At 38.6% G+C, this 27,109-nt stretch overlaps 1 pseudogene; it reads right to left on the reverse strand.

Moving 5' to 3' along the window:
• Positions 1–17,388: 17,388 nt before the first annotated feature.
• On the reverse strand, positions 17,389–18,165 carry LOC131271272 (uncharacterized; annotated as a pseudogene).
• Between the last annotated feature and the right edge of the window lie 8,944 nt (positions 18,166–27,109).

Here is a 27,109-nt window from a genome sequence, read left to right on the forward strand (position 1 = left end):
CTTAAGGGACCTGATCTTGTTCCTTGCATACAACGGTCCCGAGCAATCACCTCGAAAGGTAAATCGCCGAGTCCCCCAAGGTTAACGAGGCACCACCTTCCGGAGTGTAAAAGGGTATTTCTGCTCTGTTTGTAGTTCACACCGCCAATTACCATTGGTTGATAATGTGGTGCCACTATCAAGAACAGAAAGGGACCCAACTACAGCGAGATGTGTAGATACTACTAGTTCTTTTCGTACAGCCATGTCCACCAATTGTCCTCATTCACGCGCGCGTGTCTCAAAACTATGTAGACTCATTCATTCTATTAAGTTAAATTAAATAATAAAAATAAAAAGTCCCTGTTCATTTTTTTACTCATCATCACCATAGTCAAAGACCGTGTTGACAAATGCAATACTACGGGGCTCAAAAACTACAACATTTACTAAATACATTACAAGCACAGCGTCAGACCACCTGCTTCACGTATACGGCGCATAGGCGTTTGAACTCCCTAAGATTTCGCGCTTGTTTAATCTCTCTCGGCATCCTGTTGTACCATTGTACTCCTTTAAAAAACAACGAATTTCGGGCGTTTCCAGACAGATAGCTGGTAAGTCTCGGCTCACCGGCACTACGAGTGTTATACCGATGCACGTCAGACCCAACCACTATCCTTTCCCCCAAATACGTTGGTACCAGGCCTTTCAAAATTTTGTACACAAAGACTGCAGTTTGGAACACTATCCGCTGCTTGACCGACATCCACTGTAAGACGTCGAGCATAACAACCGAAGGAGTATACCAGCCGCAACACAAAATCATTCGCATGACTCTGTTTTGCAACCTCTGCAGTCTCTGTAACTGAGTTTGATTGCCGAAAAATAAAATTGATGCACAGAAATCAAAGTGCGGTGCTATTAACGATTTGTAGAGCTGAACTTTTCCGAAAAAATTCAGATTGTTGCCCAATCTACTAATCACACCACACTTTTTTGCCACTTTTGAGGTGACATTGTCAATATGAGGCCCAAAAGACAGTTTTTCGTCTAATATAACTCCCAGATATTTTATCTGGGAGACTCTGTCGATTGGTTCCTGATTGATGACAATAGCTGATTGGTCAGTAATTTGTCTCGAAGACAATACAATTTGGTGCTTAATTTTGCTAGAAAGAACGTGAAAAGTAGTCTGTAGCATTGGAGAAGATGCTTTACTTTGCTTGGAAGAACGAACAACATGGTCTGAAGAATGATGAATTGGGCTTAGTTTTATTCATTTATTTTTTTTTTAATTTTTGATTAAAGAAAGAAAAACATCGTCCGGAGCATGTTGGATGGTGCTTAATTTTGCTAGAAAGAACGTAAAAGGTAGTTTGTAGCATTGGAGAAGGGGCTTAATTTTGCTTGGAAGAACGTAAAAAGTAGTCCGGAGCATTGTGGATGGTGCTTACCTTTGCTTGGAAGAACGAAAAACGTGATCTGAAACATGTTGAATAGGGCTTAGTTTTATTTATTTATTTTTTTTTTAAGTTTTAAGGTAAAGTAAGAAAAACGTGGTCCGGAGCATGTTGGATGGTGCCTAATTCTGCTGGAAAGAACGTAAAAGTAGTCTGTAGCATTGTGGTTGGTGCTTACCTTTGCTTGGAAGAACGAAAAACGTGGTCTGAAAGTTTTTTTTTAGTTTTTGGTTAAAGAAATAAAAACATGGTCCGGAGCATTTTGGATGGTGCTTAATTTTGCTAGAAAGAACGTAAAAGGTAGTTTGTAGCATTGGAGAAGGTACTTAATTTTGCTGGGAAGAACGTTAAAAGTAGTCCGGAGCAATTTGGATGGTGCTTACCTTTGCTTGGAAGAACGAAATACGAGGTCTGAAGCATGTTGAATTGGGCTTAGTTTTATTTATTTATTTTTTTCTTTTAAGTTCTTAGGTAAAGAAAGAAAAACGTGGTCCGGAGCATGTTGGCTGGTGCTTAATTCTGCTAGAAAGAACGTAAAAAGTAGTCTGAAGCATTGGAGAAGGGGCTTAATTTTGCTTGGAAGAACGTAAAAAGTAGTCCGGAGAATTGTGGATGGTGCTTACCTTTGCTTGGAAGAACGAAAAACGTGATCTGAAACATGTTGAATTGGGCTTAGTTTTATTTATTTATTTTTTTTTTAAGTTTTAAGGTAAAGTAAGAAAAACGTGGTCCGGAGCATGTTGGATGGTGCTTAATTCTGCTAGAAAGAACGTAAAAGTAGTCTGTAGCATTGTGGTTGGTGCTTACCTTTGCTTGGAAGAACGAAAAACGTGGTCTGAAAGTTTTTTTTTAGTTTTTGGTTAAAGAAATAAAAACATGGTCCGGAGCATTTTGGATGGTGCTTAATTTTGCTAGAAAGAACGTAAAAGGTAGTTTGTAGCATTGGAGAAGGTACTTAATTTTGCTGGGAAGAACGTTAAAAGTAGTCCGGAGCAATTTGGATGGTGCTTACCTTTGCTTGGAAGAACGAAATACGAGGTCTGAAGCATGTTGAATTGGGCTTAGTTTTATTTATTTATTTTTTTCTTTTAAGTTTTTAGGTAAAGAAAGAAAAACGTGGTCCGGAGCATGTTGGATGGTGCTTAATTTTGCTTGGAAGAACGTAAAAAGTAGTCCGGAGCATTGTGAATGGTGCTTATCTTTGCTTGGACGAACAAAAAACGAGGTCTGAAGCATGTTGAATTGGGCTTAGTTTTATTTATTTATTTTTTTTTAAGTTTTTAGTTAAAGAAAGAAAAACATAGTCCGGAGCATGTTGGATGGTGCTTAATTTTGCTAGAAAGAACGTAAAAAGTACTTTGTTGCATTGGAGAAGGTGCTTAATTTTGCTGGGAAGAACGTTAAAAGTAGTCCGGAGCATTGTGGATGGTGCTTACCTTTGCTTGGAAGAACGACGAACATGGTCTGAAACATGTTGAATTGGGCTTATTTTTATTTATTTATTTTTTTTTTTAGTTTTTAGTTAAAGAAATAAAAACATGGTCCGGAGCATTTTGGATGGTGCTTAATTTTGCTAGAAAGAACGTAAAAAGTAGTCTGAAGCATTGGAGAAGGGGCTTAATTTTGCTTGGAAGAACGTAAAAAGTAGTCCGGAGCATTGTGGTTGGTGCTTACCTTTGCTTGGAAGAACGAAAAACATGTTCTGAAGCATGTTGAATTGAGCTTAGTTTTATTTATTTATTTTTGTTTAAGTTTTTGGTAAAAGACAGAAAAACATGGTCCGGAGCATGTTGCATGGTGCTTAATTTTGCTAGAAAGAACGTAAAAGGTAGTTTGTAGCATTGGAGAAGGTACTTAATTTTGCTGGGAAGAACGTTAAAAGTAGTCCGGAGCATTGTGGATGGTGCTTGCCTTTGCTTGTAAGAACGAAAAACATGGTCTGAAGCATGTTGAATTGAGCTTTGTTTTATTTATTTTTTTTTTTTAAGGTTTTAGTTAAAGAAAGAAAAACATGGTCCGGAGCATGTTGGATGGAGCTTAATTTTGCTAGAAAGAACGTAAAAGGTAGTTTGTAGCATTGGAGAAGGTACTGTATTTTGCTGGGAAGAACGTTAAAAGTAGTCCGGAGCATTGTGGATGGTGCTTACCTTTGCTTGGAAGAACGAAAAACATGGTCTGAATCATGTTGAATTGGGATCAGTTTTATGTATTTATTTTTTTTTTTAAGGTTTTTGTTAAAGAAAGAAAAACATGGTCCGGAGCATGTTGCATGGTGCTTAATTTTGCTAGAAAGAACGTAAAAGGTAGTTTGAAGCATTGAATAAGGTACTTAATTTTGCTGGGAAGAACGTAAAAAGTAGTCCGGAGCATTGTGGATGGTGCTTACCGTTGCTTGGAAGAACGAAACACGAGGTCTGAAGCATGTTGAATTGGGCTTAGTTTTATTTATCTATTTTTGTTTTTTAAGTTTTAAGTTAAAGAAAGAAAAACATGGTCCGAAGCATGTTGGATGGAGCTTAATTTTGCTAGAAAGAACGTAAAAGGTAGTTTGAAGCATTGAATAAGGTACTTAATTTTGCTGGGAAGAACGTAAAAAGTAGTCCGGAGCATTGTGGATGGTGCTTACCGTTGCTTGGAAGAACGAAACACGAGGTTTGAAGCATGTTGAATTGGGTTTAGTTTTATTTATTTATTTTTTTTTATGTTATTAGTTAAAGAAAGAAAAACATGGTCCGGAGCATGTTGGATGGAGCTTAATTTTGCTAGAAAGAACGTAAAAGGTAGTTTGAAGCATTGAATAAGGTACTTAATTTTGCTGGGAAGAACGTAAAAAGTAGTCCGGAGCATTGTGGATGGTGCTTACCTTTGCTTGGAAGAACGAAAAACATGGTCTAAAGCATGTTGAATTGGACTTAGTTTTATTTATTTATATTTTTTTAAGGTTTTAGTTAAAGAAAGAAAAACGTGGTCCGGAGCATGTTGGATGGTGCTTAATTTTGCTAGAAAGAACGTAAAAGGTAGTTTGTAGCATTGGAGAAGGTGCTTATGTTTCCTGGGAAGAACGTAAAAAGTAGTCCGGAGCATTGTGGATGGTGCTTACCGTTGCTTGGAAGAACGAAACACGAGGTTTGAAGCATGTTGAATTGGGCTTAGGTTTATTTATTTATTTTTTTTTTTTATGTTATTAGTTAAAGAAAGAAAAACATGGTCCGGAGCATGTTGGATGGTACTTAATTTTGCTAGAAAGAACGTAAAAGGTAGTTTGTAGCATTGGAGAAGGTGCTTAATTTTCCTGGGAAGAACGTAAAAAGTAGTCCGGAGCATTGTGAATGGTGCTTCCCTTTGCTTGGAAGTACGAAAAACATGGTCTGAAGCATGTTGAATTGTGCTTAGTTTTATTTATTTATTTTTTTCTTTTTAGTTTTTAGTTAAAGAAAGAAAAACAAGGTCCGGAGCATGTTGGATGGTGCTTAATTTTGCTAGAAAGAACGTAAAAAGTAGCTTTTAGCATTGGAGACGGTGCTTTATTTTGCTTGGAAGAAGGTAGATAGTAGTATGGAGCATTGTGGATGGTGCTTACCTTTGCTTGGAAGAACGAAAACCATGGTGTGAAACATGTTGAATTGGGCTTAGTTTTATTTATTTATTTTTTTTAAAGTTCTTAGTTAAAGAAAGAAAAACATGGTCCGGAGCATGTTGGATGGTGCTAATTTTTGCTAGAAAGAACGTAAAAAGTAGTTTGTAGCATTGGAGAAGGTTCCTAATTTTGCTGACAAGAACGTTAAAAGTAGTCCGGAGCATTGTGGATGGTGCTTACCTTTGCTTGGAAGAACGAAAAACGTGGCCTGAAGCATGTTGAATTGGGCTTAGTTTTATTTTTTTTTTTTTTTATAGTTTTTAGTTAAAGAAAGAAAAACAAGGTCCGGAGCATGTTGGATGGTGCTTAATTTTGCTAGAAAGAACGTAAAAAGTAGCTTTTAGCATTGGAGACGGTGCTTAATTTTGCTTGGAAGAACGTAAAAAGTAGTCCGGAGCATTGTGGATGGTGCTTACCTTTGCTTGGAAGAACGAAAAACGTGGTCTAAAGGAAGTGGAATTTTGCTTGGCTTTTTTTTTAAGTTTTTAGTTAAAGAAAGAAAAACATGGTCCGGAGCATGTTAGATGGTGCTTAATTTTGCTGGGAAGAACGTTAACAGTAGTCTGGAGCATTGGTGAAGGTGCTTAATTTTATTGGGAAGAACGTAAAGAGAAGTCAGGCGCATATTGGATGGTGCTTACCTTTGCTTGGAAGAACGAAAAACGTGGTCTAAAGCATGTTGAATTGATCTATGTTTTTTTTTTAGTTTTTAGTTAAAGAAAGAAAAACATGGTCCGGAGCATGTTAGATGGTGCTTAATTTTGCTGGGAAGAACGTAAACATTAGTCTGGAGCATTGGAGAAGGCGCCTAATTTTATTGGGAAGAACGTAAAAAGTAGTCCGGAGCATTGTGGATGGTGCTTACCTTTGCTTGAAAGAACGGGAAACGTGGTCTAAAGCATGTTGAATTGGGCTTAGTTTTTTTTTTTAGTTTTTAGTTAAAAAAAGAAATACATGGTCCGGAGTATGTTAGATGGTGCTTAATTTTGCTAGAAAGAATGTAAAAACTAGTTTATAGCATTGCAGAAGGTGCTTAAATTTGCTGGGAAGAACGTAAAAAGTAGTACGGAGCATTGTGGATGGTGCTTACCTTTGCTTGGAAGAACGAAAAACGTGGTCTGAAGCATGTTGAATTGGGCTTAGTTTTATTTATTTATTTTGTTTTTTAAGTTTTTAGTTAAAGAAAGAAAAACATGCTCCGGACCATGTTGGATGGTGCTTAATTTTGCTAGAAAGAACGAAAAAAGTAGTTTGTAGCATTGGAGAAGATGCTTAATTTTGCTGGGAAAAACGTAAAAAGTAGTCCGGAGCATTGTGGATGGTGCTTACCTTTGCTTGGAAGAACGAAAACGTGGTCTGAAGCATGTTGAATTGGGCTTAGTTTTATTTATTTATTTTTTGTAAAGTTTTTAGTTAAAGAAAGAAATACATGGTCCGGAGCATGTTGGATGGTGCTTAATTTTGCTAGAAAGAACGTAAAAACTAGTTTATAGCATTGCAGAAGGTGCTTAAATTTGCTGGGAAGAACGTAAAAAGTAGTACGGAGCATTGTGGATGGTGCTTACCTTTGCTTGGAAGAACGAAAAACGTGGTCTGAAGCATGTTGAATTGGGCTTAGTTTTATTTATTTATTTTGTTTTTTAAGTTTTTAGTTAAAGAAAGAAAAACATGGTCCGGAGCATGTTGGATGGTGCTTAATTTTGCTAGAAAGAACGAAAAAAGTAGTTTGTAGCATTGGAGAAGATGCTTAATTTTGCTGGGAAAAACGTAAAAAGTAGTCCGGAGCATTGTGGATGGTGCTTACCTTTGCTTGGAAGAACGAAAACGTGGTCTGAAGCATGTTGAATTGATCCAAGTTTTTTTTTTAAGTTTTTAGTTAAAGAAAGAAAAACGTAGTCCGGAGCATGTTGGATGGTTCTTAATTTTGCTTGGAAGAACGTAAAAATTAGTATGGAGCATTGGAGAAGGTGCCTAATTTTGCTTGGAAGAACGTAGATAGTAGTATGGAGAATTGGAAAAGGTGCTTAATTTTGGTGGGAAGAACGTAAAAAGTAGTATGGAGCATTGTGGATGGTGCTTACCTTTGTTTGGAAGAACAAAAAACATGGTCTGAAGCATGTTGCATTGATCTAAGTTCTTTTTTAAAGTTTTAAGTTTAAGAAAGAATAACGTAGTCCGGAGCATGTTGGATGGGTCTTAATTTTGCTTGGAAGAACGTTAAAAGTAGTATGGAGCATTGTGAATAGTGCTTACCTTTGCTTGGAAGAACAAAAAACGTGGTCTGAAGCTTCTTCTGGGACTTGGTCTGATTTGGTCCAAAAAACATTGACGAATGGTGGTAACAGTTCTGTTTCCACCATAGTAAAACATTTTGACGCAGGTTATTTTGCTAAAGCACTACCAGCACCAGCACCCGTTAGTAGTCAGTCGGACCAGAAGCAGCAGAGAAGATTGGTGATCATTCCGAAAGCTAGTCAGTCTTGCGCTGTGACTAGGACCGACATACGGACTAAGATTGATCCGAGGCGCCATCAGCTTTCGGACTTCCGCAACGGTGGAGAGGGCCAAATTTCGGTTAAAGTTCCTCTTGGTGAGAACTTGAATGCCGTGAAAGCTAGATTAGGCTTAGCTCTTGGTGAGGCATACACGATTTCACTGCCTCTGGCAAGGATGAAATTAGTTGGTATGACCGAAGACTATTCGGAAACGGAATTGGTTGACTACCTCAAAACTCAAAATGAGGGAATTCCGTGGTCTCATGTCAAGGTATTAAAGAAATACGAAAATAATATGCTTAAATTTGAAAAGTTCAATGCTATTATGGACATTGATGAGGACTCAGCTCGGTGTCTTGAGGGACGGAACCTGGTTAAGGTTGGATTCGATTCGTGCCGTATACATCGAGCGGTCAGGTTTTTGCGTTGCTTCAAGTGTGCAAAGTTTGGACATATAACCAATGACTGTAAAAATGAGTTGGCCTGTTCAAAATGCGGTGACAAACATAAAACAGCAACTTGTAAATCTGTTGTTTTAAAGTGTGTCAACTGCGAACGGGCTAATAATTTGAGCACCAACAACTTCAACACGAACCATGCTGCAAATAGTAGTGTGTGCCCAATGTTCCAGAAGGAGTTGAACAAAAAAAAGAAGTCTACGCAATAGCAAGACGGTTGGGATATTGTTCGGCAGTATGAAATATTGTATATTAATATTGCTGGGCTGCCAACCAACTATGCAATGTTGCGTACGACAGTAGAGAAAGTTAAACCATTGATGGTTCTAGTTGCCGAAACACATATCACGGAAGTTGAAGCTTTTGATCAGTTTCACATACCAGGATACCGTGTCGAATCTTGTTTGTCTAACTCGTGACATACTGGAGGAGTTGCAATATATGCCAGAGATTCGGTTGTTTTCAAAGTTTTATTAAATGAAATGAAAGAGGGCAACTGGTTTTTGGGTATTGAGGTTGCTCGCGGTGTGACAGCGGCGAACTATGGAGTTGTTTATCATTCACCTAGTTCTAGTGACTCTGGGTTCGTGGGTGTTTTGGAGGGGTGGCTGGACGGATTCATCGATTTCAATAAACGTAATATTGTGGTTGGTGACTTTAATATCGATTGGTTGAACACTGAAAAGTCGGTTCCCTTAAAAAGAGCAATGGAAGCAGTCAACTTGAAACAACTGGTTAACCAGCCTACTCGCATCACGAGGCTGAGTAGAACCCTGATCGATCATGTATATTGCAATTTTGAGTCTTTGTCAGTTACTACGGTGTCGGCTCTCAAGATAACTGACCACGAGACTCTAGGGTTGAGCCTTCGTAATGAGCATTCCAACATAGTCCAAAAACGTATTTCTTATTTGACCGGATACTCCAAACCATCTCTTTGCAGTTTCGTTAGAGAGGGTTTGCAGAGTACAATTTCTGGTTTTAACGAAACGGCTAAAATATTGTGGGATACTCTGGAAAATGCCATGAAAGCCTTCACAGTGGACCGAACTATTGCCTGTAGGGATTCAAACAAGTGGTATAACACAGATCTAGCAAGGCTTAAGAGCAGAAGGGACTGTTCCTATGCCAAGTTCTTAAGGACAAACATTTCTCAACAGTGGTGGGAATACACCGCTTTGAGGAATGAATATACACAGCGTCTGAAAGAAACAAGGCAACAGTTTTTTAGCAACCAGATTAGGGACCACCAAGGTAATAGCAGGGAACTGTGGAAAATCCTCAAGTCTATGCTGAAACCAGAGGATAAGCCTGGTTTAAGTGTAACATTTGAAGGATGCGCCATTTTTGAGGAAAGCACCATTGCTGAAAGATTTAACATTTTTTTTGTTTATAGTGTCAACTCTATTCATCAAAGTATTCCTTCCGTGGCTGAACCTTTGGCATTGAGACCAAATAGTAACCCAAGACAACAATTCAGGTTCGAACCAATTTCGATTGAAAAGCTCAAATCGATTTGTTTTAGCTTAGAGAACAAGGCTGGAATTAGCAAAGTAAATGCTCAGGTACTGCGTGACTGTTTCCATGTAGTTGGGGGGGTCCTTCTTTCACTGATCAACCAATCATTGGAGGAGGGTATTTTTCCTGACTCGTGGAGGGAGTCTCTAGTAGTGCCAATTCCTAAAGTGTCAGGAGCTACCAATGCGGAGGAGTTTTGTCCGATTAACATGCTTCATATACTTGAAAAGGTGTTGGAACTTGTTGTCAAACAACAACTTGTCCAGTATCTTGACAGGAATAACTTGCTGGTGGAGGAACAGTCGGGCTATAGAGAAGGACATTCTTGTGAATCTGCGCTGAACCTTTTATTAGCTAAGTGGAAGGAGTTAATGGAGCGAAAACAACCGATTGTTGCAGTGTTCTTGGATTTGAAACGGGCGTTTGAAACGATATCGCGACCTTTGTTATTGGAAACAATCAAAAGGTTCGGTATCGATGGAGTTGAGTTCGAATGGTTCGCATCTTATCTCAGTGGAAGAACGTAACGAACAAATTTCATGAACTGTTGTTCAAACCCTGTCGAAAACACCCTTGGGGTTCCACAAGGAAATGTTCTTGGTCCAGTGTTGTTTATTATGTATATAAACGACATGAAAAAGGTTTTACAGTCATGTGAAATCAATCTTTTTGCGGACGATACAGTCTTGTTTGTCCCGCGGAAAGATTTAAAACAGACCAAGGAGCTTTTTAATGTCGATTTAGATGCCTTAGATGGTTGGTTAAAATACAAAAAATTGGCCTTAAACATCAAGAAGACCAAATTCATGGTATTGTCTTCGAGACAAATAACTGACCAATCAGCTATTGTCATCAATCAGGAACCAATCGACAGAGTCTCCCAGATAAAGTATCTGGGAGTTATATTAGACGAAAAACTGTCTTTTGGGCCTCATATTGACCATGTCACCTCAAAAGTGGCAAAAAAGTGTGGTGTGATTAGTAGATTGGGCAACAATCTGAATTTTTTCGGAAAAGTTCAGCTCTACAAATCGTTAATAGCACCGCACTTTGATTTCTGTGCATCAATTTTATTTTTCGGCAATCAAACTCAGTTACAGAGACTGCAGAGGTTGCAAAACAGAGTCATGCGAATGATTTTGTGTTGCGGCTGGTATACTCCTTCGGTTGTTATGCTCGACGTCTTACAGTGGATGTCGGTCAAGCAGCGGATAGTGTTCCAAACTGTAGTCTTTGTGTACAAAATTTTGAAAGGCCTGGTACCAACGTATTTGGGGGAAAGGATAGTGGTTGGGTCTGACGTGCATCGGTATAACACTCGTAGTGCCGGTGAGCCGAGACTTACCAGCTATCTGTCTGGAAACGCCCGAAATTCGTTGTTTTTTAAAGGAGTACAATGGTACAACAGGATGCCGAGAGAGATTAAACAAGCGCGAAATCTAAGGTAGTTCAAACGCCTATGCGCCGTATACGTGAAGCAGGTGGTCTGACGCTGTGCTTGTAATGTATTTAGTAAATGTTGTACACACGGTCAACACGGTCTTTGACTATGGTGATGATGAGTAAAACAAATGAACAGGGACTTTTTATTTTTATTATTTAATTTCTCTTAATAGAATGAATGAGTCTACATAGCTTTGAGACATGCGCGCGTAAATGAGGACAATTGGTGGACATGGCTGTACGAAAAGAACTAGTAGTATCTACACATCTCGCTGTAGTTGGGTCCCATTCTGTTCTTGATAGTGGCACCACATTATCAACTAATGGTAATTGGCGGTGTGAACTACAAACAGAGCAGAAATAACCTTTTACACTCCGGAAGGTGGTGCCTCGTTAACCTTGGGGGACTCGGCGATTTACCTTTCGAGGTGATTGCTCGGGACCGTTGTATGCAAGGAACAAGATCAGGTCCCTTAAGTAGTACTGGTGGGTTTCACCACACTATCAACCATTGATAGCTGGCGGTGTTAACCAAATCTGTGCGCAAATACCTGCCCTACTCCGGAAAGTGGTCCCCTTTTGCTAGTTGAGAAATCTAAGATGTACCTCTTTGTGCAATTGATGGCGACCGTTGTATGAATGGAGCAGAGATGGATGCGATTGTTCTGGAGAGTAATGCCCCAATGCCCCCTCTCGTTTGATGATTAATATCCAATATCGCAAGATACTTTCGTCCCTCTCAAACCTATGTAGGGGTAAGCGGTGGGACTCATCATCATCATTACTTACAATACATGGAAATGAAACAAATCATCATTGCTAGTGATGAAGACACCGTTTTACATATATGTAACGCTAGAAGTATGTTTTCTGTGAGATTCTAGAATTTTTCTCTCATTGGGGTCAAATCGAAGATCGGACGAAAGACAAAAAAGATATAATCTTTCGAAGGAGCAAAGGTTGAGAGAGGTGCTATGTTTTTTTCCATCACGACCGACACCGAAAGTGCTCCATATCCCACTTACAATACATGGAAATGAAACAAATCATCATTGCTAGTGATGAAGACACCGTTTTACTTATATGTTACGCTAGAAGTATGTTTTCTGTGAGATTCTGGAATTTTTTTCTCATTGGGTTCAAATCGAAGATCGGACGAAAGACAAAAAAGATATAACCCTTCGAAGGAGCAAAGGTTGAGAGAGGTGCTATGTTTTTTTCCATCTCGACCGACACCGAAAGTGCTCCATATCCCACTTACAATACATGGAAATGAAACAAATCATCATTGCTAGTGTTGAAGACACCGTTTTTCTTGTATGTTACGCTAGAAGTATGTTTCCAGTGAGATTCTGGAATTTTTCTCTCATTGGGGTCAAATCGAAGATCGGATGAAAGAAAAAAAAGATATAATCCTTCGAAGGAGCAAAGGTTGAGAGAGGTGCTATGCTTTTTTCCATCTCGACCGACACCGAAAGTGCTCCATATCCCACTTGCTTGTAATTTATTAAGTCAATGTTGTAGTTTTTGAGCCCCGTAGTATTGCATTTGTCAACACGGTCTTTGACTATGGTGATGATGAGTAAAAAAATGAACAGGGATTTTTTATTTTTATTATTCAATTTAACTTAATAGAATGAATGAGTCTACATAGCTTTGAGACACGCGCGCGTAAATGAGGACAATTGGTGGACATGTCTGTACGAAAAGAACTAGTAGTATCTACACATCTCGCTGCAGTTGGGTTCCTTTCTGTTCTTGATAGTGGCACCACATTATCAACCAATGTTAATTGGCGGTGTGAACTACAAACAGAGCAGAAATACCCTTTTACACTGAGGAAGGTGGTGCCTCCTTAACCTTGGGGGACTCGGCGATTTACCTTTCGAGGTGATTGCTCGGGACCGTTTTACGCAAGGAACAAGATCAGGTCCCTTAAGTAGTACTGGTGGGTTTCACCACACTATCAACCATTGATAGCTGGCGGTGTTAACCAAATCTGTGCGAAAATACCTGCCCTACTCCGGAAAGTGGTCCCCTTTTGCTAGTTGGGAAATCTAAGATGTACCTCTTTGTGCAATTGATGGCGACCGTTGTATGAATGAAGCAGAGATGGATGCGATTGTTCTGGAGAGTAATGCCCAAATGCCCCCTCTCGTTTGATCTTTCGTCCCTCTCAAACCAATGTTGGGGTAAGCGGTGGGACTCATCATCATCATCATCATTGTAGCAGATTTCCGCTTTGCTTTGTTTTATTTTCCAGCAAAGTTAACATCGATTACAAAAAAAAAAATGTTTCCCTTCCATCCTGCATCCATAGTATCCTTAGCGACAGCACAGCGCGTAAGGAGAAATTCCTACGCTGTAGGGGAACCTAACGCGTGGAAATTGTCTGCGTTGCTTTCGTGCTCGCTTCACTCGCCTACCATCATATTGCTATCTAATGCCAACGTCACCTATAACTGTAATTTAAGAGGGCGATAGGATATATATAAGTTATGAGATGGAGCTTGCTCGTTCGAGCTTCGGGAGTCAACTCACTGTATTTCGGGATGTTTATCGACTAAATACAATCGAATCTTATCATGACATAACGCACACTTATGCCTTATTGTTATACGCCAGTAAGATGCAGCGTGAACCCGGGCTCTCCGTAGATGAGTTCCATCTTCGGGTGATGCCACGATCGGGATCACAAAGGGATCGCCGTAGCTGACGGGGCCGAAGCGTTGGCCTCGCTCTCTGGCTACCAGACCTCCGGTGCGTTCGGACGTGTGTAGCGTAACGGGTTCCATAATTTTAATATGTTTTATTGTCTAAGAGTCTAGGTAGAAAATAAAGAGCTTTTAAACCCAAAAACATAAAACTTATGCTATCTTACAACTACTAGTTCGTACATACGATCCGGGGCCGTAACGCTTCTCCCGTTGCTTTCGAGCGTCCTCGTTCAACTTTACCTTACATGATTAATTATCCTTGCATTTATTTCTTAAGCCTAGATTTATGAATTTTGACGTCGAATCCGTCTTGAAATGTGAGATCATTGTCTTTTTGAACCCTAGATACTTTATATGGTTCCTTGTCTTTTGTTATTCTCTGATTTACTTTAACAAAGACCTGTTCGCCTTCTTGCAATGATGGAGGCTCCTTTTTTCCTACATTAGCTTTATCGAGGGATTGTTGCTGTCTTTTAAGCTTTATTTTTATATTTGATAGTATTTTTTCTAGGCACTGAGCTATTTCTTCGGCATTTGTCAATCCCTCTTAATTGAAAACAAATTGCCTTGGCTTCATCCCCGTACTTGAATGTATAGTATTGTTATAAATATCTTCAATTATGTTTATTTTGTCTGTAAAATCTAAATCTGAACGCCTATTTTGCAAAGTCCTAAACAATTCAATCAAAGTGAAATGAAATCTTACCACTATTCCATTAGAATTACTGCAACTTGCATGGTGTATTTCAATATTCAAATCCTGAAGGAATCCGATAAATGCGATTGAGACAAATGCAGGCTCTTGATCGCAAACTATTGAATTTGGTCGTCCGAAAATTCTTTCGTGATCGGCAATTGCTTTCTTCAGATCGACAATGGTCTTTGTTTCTAAAGGAATTACGTTTGCAAACTTAGAGAAGGCATCTACGATAGTTCGCATTTTTCTTCCCTTTCAAAAAAAAATATGTCAATGTGTACTCTTTCGAACGGTTTTTCCGCATTAGGTGACTTTCTTATAAGTTTAGGCGGTTTTCGATCATATTTACATCGCTTGCATATTAAGCAGTTATTTATAAAAATTCAAACTTTTTTCTCCATATTGGGGAAAAAATATGTTCCGAGGATTTGAGCGACGTTTTCTTTTATACCTCTGTGGGCTCTCTCGTGTACCATTTTTATGATGTCATCTTGCTCGCAAGCCATTGCTTAGTCGGCGAGCAAAAGAGAAGAGTAAAATATTTTGAAAACATTATTTTGGGAAAAGTGTTTGCGATATGTTTCCTGTATCAATTGATCCAAGGATAGTGGGCAATGGATACGGCTAATTCCTTTTGCACTGGCCTTTTCTTTAATAATATTTACTAGATTGGATTCTCTATAATTCGATCTGCAAATCGTGAATCTATGATACGTGGAAAAAATTACGTCATATTGTTCCGAATTTGTTGCACCTATTTTGAGAATAATTTGGGTTTTAAACGAATTTATTGGCCTTTCGCTTGTGCGGATATAATGATCATCGCTCGTATCTGCCGAGTGAACTGTCATTATATCGCTCTCGTTAACGTTAAATTCGTTAGTAGCGGATTTACTCGTATCGATTTCATTGGGCTTAATTCGAGATAGAGCATCCGCTTCTACGTTTTTCTTTCCCGGTTTGTAGATAATCTCGAAGTCAAATTCGGTCAGAATAGTTTCCACCTCATGATTTTTTGATTTGCACTAGACATAGAATAGATGAGCGGCTGGTGGTCTGTAATAAGTTTAAACTTTCTCCCATAAAGATATGGCCGGAAATATTTCACTGCCCACACGATCGCGAGGAGCTCTTTCTCGGTTGTGCAATAATTTTCTTCGGATTTGCTCAAAGCACGCGATGCGTAAGCTATCGGTTTGTCTTTGCCTATCGTCCCTTGGGATAGGACCGCTCCTAAGGCAACCTCGCTAGCATCCGTTGTCAAAATAAAATCTTTGTTGAAATCTGGATATGCGAGAATTGGATCCATTGTGAGCAAGGATTTACATTTGTTAAAGCATTTAAGCTTATCGGGAATGAACACAAACTCCGACTCTTTCCGAAGTAGCAACGCTAATGGCTTAATAAGTTTTGCAAAATCCCGGATAAATCTTCTGTAATATCCTTATGTTCTTAAAAACTGCTTGAGTTCTTTTGTGGTTTTTGGCACTGGCCAATTATTTATCACCACGACCTTGTCTGAATTGGGCTGTACTCCCTCGTTAGTGACTGTATGCGCGAGGAACTGTACTTCTTTTCGAAAAAAGAAACATTTGTCTAGCTGGATTTTAAGCTTCGCTTCTTTAAGCTTTTGTAAAATTTTTCTAATGTCCCTAGTATGTTCCTCAAATGAGCTTGAATATATGATTATGTCATCCATATAGACAAGGCAGCATTTTCCTAAATATTCTCTAAGGATGGTATCCATGAACCTTTGGAAAGTGGCCGGGGCGTTTTGCAGCCCAAAAGGCATTCGAGTAAATTCATACTTGCCCTGGCTAACTGAAAAAGCTGTTTTTTCTCTATCATTTTCGTCTAACTGTACTTGGTGGAATCCGGAAACAAGATCAATTGTAGAAAAGTAACAGGCTCTGCCCAACTTATCTAATATTTCGGTTATATCTGGGATTGGGTACTTAACTGAGATGGTTTTAGAATTAAGTTTTCGATAGTCTATAACAAGGCGATATTTTTTCAAACCCATAGCATTTTCCTGTTTAGATACTATCCACACTGGAGACGTGTACGGTGAAATCGACTCTTGGATTATTCCGTCGCGAAGCATTTTCTTTATCTGATTCTGTATCTCCGTCTCGAAAATCTGCGGGTATCTGTAGGATTTCGTATGAACCGGGATATTGTCCACGGTTTTAATTTGGTGTTTAATCTTATGGGTAAATGACAATGCATCATCCTCGAAATATAGTACCTCTGAATTTTCTTCAAGCAGATTCCTTATTGCTTCTAGTTCGTATTTTGCTAAGGTATCGTTATTGAATTCGTACTTGTTCCTACTCGATATTATTGGGCCTTCTAACTCGACGTATTCGTCGCAATTGATTTCGATTTCGTTTACGTTTATCTCTATGTTATCGTTTGAATTGTTTCTAACTGCTACTATAGCTCTACCTTCCTTACTGTTATAAATGCCGGGAAGGATTGACAATTTCTTAACATTTATTTCATCGTTCACTATAAAGTCGCCTTCTGTTTCTGTCACTATTGAAATAAGTTGACTTTCTTGGGCGATAAGAGTGCATGTCTCTTGTGAGAGGTGCTTTTTCGCGAGATGAAATATATAAAATATAGAATTTAATCTTTTTATTTATATTGAATACGTCGAAAGATGCTGACTTTGTAATAGTGTGTTTGCCTTTAACGTTTGTCACAAATATATCTTTTTCAGTTTTGCAGTTCTGTAGATTCCTGTGAGCAGTTGATATATAATTTTTGTTGGCGCCTGTATCAATCAAAAATTTAAGGATTCCCTTAGTTGTGAATATTTCTAAATAGGGAATAAAATTATTGTTTATCAAAGTTCCTTTTTTTCCTGATCCATGCGAAAATTTAGCTCATCCAGTTCAGTATCATTTGTGTTTGCAAATTGTTCTACATCGTTATTATTTATCTGCATTTTAGAATTCACGGTTCTCATCGAGGCATCACTGGCCGTAATCTGTACGCGATCCGTACGACGTTGACGGTGCCACGTTTGTATCCGGCTTTTGTTTTCGGTCCTGTATCGGTATGCGTTCTAGCTTTTTTCGGAATGCGGCGTTCGTATATTCTGCGGATATTGAATACGCTTCGTCTATATTTTTCGGTTTGCTACACCTAACGTACGAGGACAACGATCCCTCAAGGCCATCGATGAAGCGTGTGAGTGTGATAACTCCAATCAAATGATGGACCCCTTTAATAGAATTTTTATATTCTTCGGTCGCTGCGGTGATTGCCCTTATTTTAGATGAAACGCTTTTTAACTTGTTATAATATTCTAGCAAGGTCTTATTTCCCTGCTTTTCGTAGAAAAGGGTTTGCAAATGGGAACCTAAATCCCTTTTATCGTCAAAGAAGTTTTGCAATACTTCCTTTATCTCGGGCCTTGTGCTAACATTCCCGGCGGCAATTATTGCTTCTCTAAATTTCCCGGTTATTTTGCTTTTCACTGCCCTAACTATTTGGTCGTAAATTGCACTATTCTTATACTCGTCAAAGAGTTGAAGCGCACTCTCTACGTCCTCGATCCACGCGCGGGTTTCGTGTTTTTTTCCTTCGTAAGTGGGTAGATAGCGGATGCTGTCCGGCGTTCTAAAATTTATAAAAGACACGCTTGACCTCGCTTTCAGGCTATTCATTTCCCTGACGAGTTCGTTTTACGCGTTAGTGAGTTGCCGAATGTGTTCTAGCAACTCTTCCTGAGTATAGTTTGGTTCCATTGTTTTCACTACGCACTTTACTCACGGCTAGAATATTTGCTCTGCTTCCTTTGGTGCTGCAGCGCGTGCTCTGGAGCGTTCTGAATATTAAGTTGCTTTTGCTGTTTGGTATCGTTTTGTAACCCGATGGTCGGAGCGTTTCTTCTGGATCTGCTGCTTTCTCCGCAAGTCCTCTGATATGCTCTCAGGGATGGAATAATCCGGGATAGGATGACGTTATGCAGGGTTCCAGATGGAACGGTTATCAGCTGCGCCAGTTATGAGATGGAGCTTGCTCGTTCGAGCTTCGAGAGTCAACTGACTGTATTTCGGGATGCTTATCGACTAAATACAATCGAATCTTATCATTACATTACGCACACTTATGCCTCATGCTATCTTACAACTACTAGTTCGTATACACCATCCGGGGCTGTAACGTATATATAGGATTTTGAGCACTGGACAATGTCGCAAGTGCCTTCATTCAAATTTATAACCTAGTTGATGTAGAATATTTTCATTTGTGGTATCAATAAGACCAATTCAATCATATGGCAGGTCGATGTTAGACATCGCTCGAGTCCAAAAGTAAAACAAGGAATGGCTCACCAAGGAAGCATCACCATAAATACGGGAAAAGCGGTTTGACTGCACCTTCAGGACGATCATATTTGTTCGTCAACTTTGTCTGATTTACGTTTTTGCATGCACTGTACCCTTTGGCTTTGGTAGTTTTCTGGGCTATTCAATAATTTATACGAAATGCATATAAAACTGCATGGCAGTTTTTGAATGTAGTTGGTCTTGTTCGTATGGTTCCTTGAGTTCTACCGAGCTTGGGCTTAACAACAATTCCAACCCTTCGATCTTGTTAATTATACTGTTTTAAGCAGAGTGTACCCAACAACGTGAGCATTTTAAATCTTTTTCCTATTGGATAAGCAAAGGAATATACAGTTGACTCGAAAGAGCGATAAAAAAGTTTGTCTGTTTGAAATAGTACCTTTATCTTACGTAAACATTCATTTATCGCCAAAATCAGTCAATTTGTTCCTTATGATTTTAATCATGCCTTTCTTGATTTTTGTTTTGTTCTTACACAGGACAGAGTAGAGCACAACAACTGGAAGCTTTCAACTGTGAAAAGTACTGTTATTTGCAAAGCAGATACAAACTTCATCATTGAGAACATCCCACCCAACATCGTTACAGTTCCATTCATCCCAAGTCAACGCAATAAAGCTCTGAGACGCTGAAATACGAAGAGCTAGCCGAAAAAGTACAAGAATTCGAAAAATGGCCGATTCTCTCAAGGATATTGAAGAAAACGAAACATCGGACGAAATCCCTTCTGGCAAACTAACCAACGAGCCATCAGGAAGTGGAACAAATTATCAAGTTTCTTCAATACAACAAAATGACACAGCACAACCTAATCTGGAGAAAAACATTGCTGAACATGCTTCGGTGAGTCTTCATGACCAAAATCCTGGAGCGACAAGCGGTAACATGCTAGAGAAATCAACAAAGTCTGCTGGCGAAGAGCTACAAAACGGAATGGCGAATTTGATGAAAGGCCTTGAATATCAAAAAAAGCTTGCTTTCAAAAATCTTTGTCATGCTGTCAAACTATCGCAAGATGAAGCAGACTTCCATTTCGATTTTACGAGCGAGGATCCAAAATTTGGAAAATTTGATGATTTGGTTATCCGTTGCAAAGATGGTAATGAAGCTTTTAATCTTTTTATTCAAGCTAAGAGCATAAGCAGTGATAAAGCAAGTGTCAGGTTGGAAGAAATCAAATCCATAAAGAAAAGCGCTTTTTCAATAAGCATGTATTTTAATGACTTTATGATGCATAACATAGATCAGCAGAAAACGAATATGTTAGTTATTTGTACCAACATTCCACGAGCGGATGACACTAAAACGTTGTTAAAAGAATGTTCGCTGGATGACAGAAAAAGTACGTTTTTGAAGTCCCTTAGTGATGAGGTTTATCAAATAGATAAAAATCAGCTTGATGACAGCTCAACAACATCATTATTCAATCATATTCTTGAGAACTCAGAGCCCGTTAGACTCGCAAATGACTTAGCTAAAGCATTTTTCAAGAAGGGCACAATAACGCTTACTGAACCAGCGTTCGAACCATATCTGTGTGCCATTATAAAAATGACTTGCAAAGAAAGTGAAAATTCCGAACGCTATAAATTTAACTGGGAGTTTGTTGACAGCAAAGATGAAAAAACACGTCATTTTTACGATGCATTTGAAAAGGCCTGTAAGAAACAAAGTGGTGTGGATGATTTCAAATCAATTTTGTTGTCAAAAACATTCAGCCTCAAATTTCCAACGAAGGAAAAACCAGAACATAAAAAATTCAAGCTGCCTGAAAATGTGACTCATTTGGAAATAGGAAAATTTGTGGATTCGTTTAGACTTGTTTGTAATGCGAAGGTTGAAGATTCAGATTTGATGAACTGCGCTTCCAAATTATTACCATTGCCGGAAAGTAGACCAGCATACCGCTTTATACATGCCGAGTTTTTAAACTGGCTTCAAAATTGGATAAACAGAGGAAAAGGCGCACTTTTTATTAAGAAAGAAGTCCAAGACTTTCGCAATATTTCTGTAGCTTCATTACAATACATAGAATTAGCGAGCTTATCAAAATCTTATTGTAAATCATTGCTCAAAAAGGGATTTCAGTGCAAAATTGATGTTATGGAGCAAAAAACGCTCTACGAAAACATTCAAAACGGTCTATTGAGACAGGAAAAAGCAAATGAAAATGACGAGAAAGGGATTGAACCCCGACAAAAATATCCTTCGTGGTTCGTGCTACAAATTGTTCAAAGTGTTCAAAAGTTATCGGGCAATGATTTTGAAATTTTGTTTATAGATGACAAAATTTATGACGAAGAGGAGGAAGCAGTTAAGAATGTATTTCGGTTGATGGATTTTCCGCTTGTTCTAGTCATTGACAGGAGCGAAAGATCAGTTGGGATATCTACAACTGAGTTTTCAAGCAAGTGCCCAAAGACAAAAAGATTTACCAAGGTTAAAATTTTGATTGAACCGTCAGAAGTTTCTGAAGAATCAGACGAACAACTTTTGTTTCAAGATTTGACGAACGAATGCAACTTTAAAAAACGGAATGTAAACGCTGTGTTTTTTGGAACCTCCACTCCGTTCAATGATATATTCTACGATACGGACCCAATGGATTTTGTTAGCGATGTTGATAGCTTTTCGAAGGGGTCAGCAGTATATCAAAACAAGAACCAGAAGCAATACTCTGAAAAAGAGCAAACTTATATCCCACGCCGGTGGAAGCGATTAGAAAAGGATGACAAAAGACTTGCTAATGAATCCACATTTATGCTGTGGAAAAATGGTAACGTTTTCGCGACTATGAAAGAGAAACTGTCGGGGAAGTATGGAACAGATGATTGCATCACGATAAATGAGCTTTCGAAGCAAATACGAGCACTTGACACAAAGTCTAAATGGAATTTTAAAACATTTGGACTCCCAACCAATGCGGGGACAGCTAACCAAAGACTTTTTCTTCCTCCTGGTTTTGCGAAATCCAAGTCGAATTCAGACAAAGAAGCTGCAAATATGAAAGTTCAAATTATTCTAAATCAGGCTGGGACGGGTAAAAGTTTTTATATGATTTGGCTGGCTAATTTTCTACAGAAATTGGAGGGTCACAAGGATTTTTGGGTCATAAAAATTAATTTACCGGAGCATTCTAAAGAATTTGCAGTCACGAAGCTCGATTGTCCAAACAATTTACAAATTGACGCGATCAGGCTTCTTTTAAGAATGGTTTTTTCAAATGAACTTGTTAAACAAGGAAGCTCTAGAGAAAATGATCAGCTGCATGAAACTTTAGAAATAATTTTGAAAATGCTTGAATTCTCAGAGGGAACTCTAAAAATTGATGAAAGTAAATTTGTTTGTACTCCAGAGCAAAAAGTCCTACTCAGAATATTTAAAAGCAAATTCAACAACAAAAAACTCATCATTCTGATGGATAGTTTTGATGAGACTGCTCCATTTCTAGAGGACATTGTGCTTGATTTGATAAGAACTTTGCAAGGTCTCGAAGGAGTTTTCAAACTGTATCTTGCAAGTCGTCCCTACGATCTTCGACATAAAATGGACAAGAAATTGGGAAATTGTGGTTATTATTGTTTAGAAAATTTTAACACGAAAGAGGTTGTAACGTATATAGAGCGGGCGCTTTCGAATGGAAAGCGCGACTTTTATCAATGTGCCAAAAGTGACATTTTGGCGCTATTTACTTATCTACTGAACATGTGTCTCTCAAACATGGTGCACAACCCTCTGATATTATGGATGGGTGTTGAGCTGTTGTTGAAAATATTCCAATCAAATTTAGTCCAGCAATCAACATTAAAACTCAAAACCTTACTTGACGTTTTAGAAAACGAGTTTTCACCATTGACTATGATGGAATCAATCATCGAAGAGAAGCAGAAAATAAGAATGCAGAAAACTGGAAGTGATACAGAACATTCTGATACGAAAAATTTCATTTCAGAAAATTGTAAAAAGATAGAGGCTACTCATTCTTGCTTAGCTTTGTATGCATTGATGCCTAAAAACGAAGTAGCAGAACTATTGTCACAAACTCAAAAAGATGACGCAAACAAATATCTAGATGAATTGAAAAACGGAACAGAAAAATCGGGCATTGTGGATGGAGTTGTGGACGCTGCACCAATCTTCATTCATAGATTGTTCACGGAATTTTTCGCGGCACTGTGGTTCTTTTCCAACTTCATGCAACCGAGTGCGATGAACTTTCTGAAGTACAATGTCTATCAGAAAAAGGAGATGGAAAACGTTCGCCAGTTTTTGGATAGAATGATTTGCAGGGAAAATATCCTTCACATGGCTATTCTTGAAGGTTTGCGAGAAAAAGTGGAAGGAATACTTAATACATCTCCAGCGATAATTCAGGACACCGATCGTTGGGGAAGAACTCCAGCACATATAGCTACGCTTTATGGACGAATGGTCGGTTTATTGTTGGAAACAAAAGGAACATTTGATGTATTAATTATCAAAGACACATATTTTGGATGGACTGCGATGAGCAACACCAACAATTGGATAAAAATCATTCTTTCGAATTTCGACGTAGACAGCAAAATAAAAAATTTTTTGAATGGAGTTACAAAAATAGAAAGAGATTTGCTCAAGGTGCCTCCAGGAGAAGGACGAAAGTGCAGGCTGAAATTTGTGAAATGTTTCTTTGAGGAGATCGCTTCAGACTTCATCTCTGAGCATGAAGAGGAGATAAATACTCCGATGAACTGCTGTGATGGCATGCCAATAATCTTGCATATGAATTCTGTTGAAGAAAATGACCTAACTTTTCTTAAGGCATGTGTCAATGAGGATTCTCAAATGTTTCAAACTATTGCAGAAAACCTTAAGACAAAAGAACCCATAAAAACATCCGCATTTCTGAGAAGAGCTTTCAATCATCGTGCAATTAATGTTGTTCACTATATTATCTCACAGGATGGCATTAACTTTCCTCCCAATTTACAAGTTCAGGTTATTACCTACAAGTACAAGTTCAGGTTATTGTGGCTTGTTGCGGAAATGTACGGTGATGAAATGAAATTTCTCCATACTTTTGAAAAATACTGTCTAGACTTTTCTATCCATCATAGATCAAACGCAGAAATGGCACTAAGCGGTGCATGCTTGGAACAACACAGCTTTTGCCCAGGCATATTGCTGAAGCGCGAGCTTTCGCGATTCACGATTCCTGAAACATTTGAGCTTTCGCCCACTCTCAGGATCGATCGAGGGTGTGAATTGTTGATAAGTTTGGTATTACAGACTGGAAGCTGTGCAACTTTAGAATACTTGATGATGAAACTCGAAATTCCTTTTAATAACAGCTTTATACAATATTTTGTTAAGAACAAAAACATTGAGTTTCAAAAAATCACCTTGAAATTTCTTATTAGCAAAAGTGTTGATCTTGAAACTGTTGATGAACAGGGACGAAATCTCTTGCATTTTGCAGTTGCGAATGATCAACTGGATCTAGTTGAGTTATTGATTGTGCACGGTTTCAACAAAACAGACGTCAATTCTAACGAAAAAGGCTGGGATGCTATCTTTTACTGCGTGCACGAGAAGCCAATTGAAAGCAAACTGAGGTTAAAAATCTTCAAATTTTTAATTGAGTTGAAGAAAGAATCCCCAGTTTTTTGTTTTGAACACAAGGATTCAGAAGAAAAGAGTGTCTTCTATTATGCGGTTAAGAATTGCCGATCGATTGCAGTTGAAATCCTTCGGACACGGTTTTCTAAAGCATCAAGATATTTTGACAAAGCTGACTTGACCTTTTTTATGGACCAGTTTTCATTTGAAGACCATGACGTTAAGGAAATATTATTTTGCTGTCCTAAAAGATGGATGCATAACAAAGAGCAGAGCGAAACGGTTTGTGAAATTTTGAATGCGAAGAAGTTACTTCAGTACAAGGATTCAAATGGCAGGAATCTTTTACACATTTCGATATACGAAAAATGGTTTGAATTTTTAAAAATCCTCATTGAGCACTATAAGTTTGACGTCACGGAAACTAACGCTGAAACGAACGCTTGGAATGCATTTTTTTATTGCGTTCAACCTTTTGAAGAGAAGCGCATTTTTTCTCAAGAAACAGTTTCATTTTTCATGTATTTGCTCAATAAGGAACCGAACTACAACTGCGTTTCTATCCATGATTCAAAAGGGAAAAGCGTATTTTACTATGTTTATCCCACAAACTACAAAATGTCGGACGCCATTACCTTGAAGGAACTCAACTTGCCACTAAACCAAATCACCAAGAAGCATATTGCGAAATTCATCAAGCTCATGGATTTAGCTGGTTTCCATTTGAATGAAATTGTGGAAGATTGTGAGAAGCGTGGATTGGATTTGTCGAACAACGTGTTGTGTGCTCAAATTTGTCAAACACTAAATGTTAGCGAAGAACTTCAGCGTCACGCTAGAAATGATATTGAAATCGGTGCTCTGGCCTTTAGAATAACCGTAGGAAAGTATGCTTATTTAGCCCGGTGCGTACTGCGAAGTTGTGAGAGTGAGCTAATAGAAGCTATAAGCAAAATGTTCGGAGAACTGACGTGCCATATGGTGCTTGAAGACTTGAAGAAATTAGCAAAACAATTGCCGAAAGATGAAGAATTTGAAAATAGAAAAGGCGGTTTGGAGGAAGTTGAGATGGAGCAAAAGGCGAAGATTGACGTGGAGCAGGAAGATGAATTTGAAGACGTGGACGAGGAGGAACAAGGCGATGAGGAAGAGGAGGTGGAAGAAGATGAAAAAGAAATACTAGAAGAGGGTATTTACAATTAAATTCTTTATAAGAATATATTCGAAAAAGAAAATTTCGGTTGCAGTTGGTCATTTAAAAAAAAATTATCAATTATTCGTTCAAAAGGCTGTTTCTTTACGTTCAGCCGTGGCCATGAGCCTTTTTTTTATCAAGCAGTTACCTGTTATGCTTAGTTTGTGCAAGGCGCGAGGGGATGCGGAAGAACAAACAATCAGTGTTGAGCAGAGTGTATTTTTGTAATAAAATACAGCACAGAGGTTGTGCTTGTATCAGAAACATAAACTATTTTTTGTCATGCCCCGGCACTTTATACTATTTTCGCAAATATTTGCGCAAGTGTTGCTCATTCGGCGACTACATACACATTTGCATTTATTTTGACAGGTGGTTCACCAACTTACAACATTTAAGCTTTTGAAAAAATCGCTTGCCGCATCGGATAAACTAAGCATAAGAAAAATTCGTCGAAACGTTATTTTTTCAAATTGAAAGCTTCGCGAAATTCACTTTAAGGGAAATTTGGTTGTGCGCACAGTTATCTTTTCATAAAACTTAAATTGAAACGTATTAAAAAAAATAGCAAGAAACATACTGACTAGCGTTCTAAATTAAGCAATCTTGCACACTATGAAATTAATACTTTTTTAAGTGAACCGCAAAAAAAGTTATACAAGAAATGATTTGATCTGAGTTTAAACACTATAACAAATCAGGCAATATGCTTTCCAATAAATATTCATTGTCGTTGATAATTAATCCATGTCATTGATGTTTTTTCAAATTGTTGCAAAACAAGATTGAAATGAAGCATCGCCGCATAAAATTTCACCATTATTTGCTGTTTATGTAGAAGCCTCACTAACAGAGGCGAATTAAATGTTCTAGAGGCCTCAAGCAGCTACAAGTTGAAAGCCTCAAAAGCATGCACTGCATTCAACATTCAACATTATATTTCAACGAAAGCATGACCATAAATAAATTGAACCAAGGAAAGTGCGCTACTGTGGCGCCTCTAGTGGCGTCAGCCAAGAAATAATATTTTAAGTAGTATAAGTAAACAGTAACTGTTGCGGCTAGAATGAGACCACAACACCGTCGCTGTCAGCTGCACCAGCAGTCAATGTGACAGCGGCCGAGGCCCATGCAGCAGCGATGGGGCTTAGGCCACGAAGGGGATAAAAGGGCTGCGCGAGCCACCATAAGGGCTCTTCGCGATAACGTTGGCGTGATAATTGGCGGAATAAAGTCACTAATTTGTGGTTTCTTCGATACCGAAAATTCCGACAAATTTTATTTCAATATCACTGCCAACATTCCACAAATTAGTTTGTGAGGGTTGTGGAACTAACATTCCACAAATTATTGTCTGAGCATTGTGGAACCGAGATTCCACAAATTACGTTTCCTCTATTCGAACGGTGCTGTAAAACCGGAGGGTTTGCACCGCGGATAGAAGTAAAAGTGCCCGGTCGTTTTACAAAGTGTTGCGTCGCGAATTCGTACGGTGTTGTAAAACCGGTGGGTTTACATCGCGAGTCACTAGATTAAAGTGGTGCA

Source organism: Anopheles coustani, unplaced genomic scaffold (genome assembly GCF_943734705.1).
Source record: "Anopheles coustani unplaced genomic scaffold, idAnoCousDA_361_x.2 scaffold_25_ctg1, whole genome shotgun sequence".
NCBI classification, from domain to species: Eukaryota; Metazoa; Arthropoda; class Insecta; order Diptera; family Culicidae; genus Anopheles; species Anopheles coustani.